We start from the raw sequence: 430 nt of genomic DNA, 5'->3' as shown, positions 1-430 counted from the left end.
CATCAATCACTACATGGGAGGAGATAGTAGAAGCTTTTTTACCCGATATTTCCCTCCCTAAAAATATGCGAAGCTTAGGAATGAAATATCATCTTTTATACAAACAGAATTGGAGTCTCTATTTGAGACATGGGATGGGTTCAAGGAACTCCTGCGGAAATGTCCTCAACATGGGTTTCTCGAGTGGATGATCATTCAGACTTTCTATAATGGGCTGAATCCACTAAAACGACCAAGATTCTTCGCCACACACGATTAGGCACATGATAACACCACAATGTCCACAAGAAAATCACAGCGTAAGCATCTAAGAATCAAGACAATAACACTTAATGCCTTATTCATGCAAATACTAACTAAAAACTAGAAAAACATTAAAAACTTGAGTTGCCTCCCAAGAAGCGCTTGTTTTACATCACTTAGCTTGATG

The 430-nt window shown here is 38.4% G+C and overlaps 1 non-coding gene across 1 annotated transcript; it reads right to left on the bottom strand.

Annotated features, from left to right (window-relative positions):
- Positions 1 to 70: 70 nt before the first annotated feature.
- On the bottom strand, positions 71 to 177 carry LOC120257726. The gene has a single exon (XR_005535815.1). It is a non-coding gene; the product is annotated as a small nucleolar RNA R71 (small nucleolar RNA).
- Between the last annotated feature and the right edge of the window lie 253 nt (positions 178 to 430).

The sequence above is a fragment of the Dioscorea cayenensis genome, chromosome 3, assembly GCF_009730915.1.
Source record: "Dioscorea cayenensis subsp. rotundata cultivar TDr96_F1 chromosome 3, TDr96_F1_v2_PseudoChromosome.rev07_lg8_w22 25.fasta, whole genome shotgun sequence".
Classification (NCBI taxonomy): Eukaryota; Viridiplantae; Streptophyta; class Magnoliopsida; order Dioscoreales; family Dioscoreaceae; genus Dioscorea; species Dioscorea cayenensis.
Note: the sequence above shows the minus strand (reverse complement) of the source record. Positions and strands in the feature narration are given on the sequence as shown.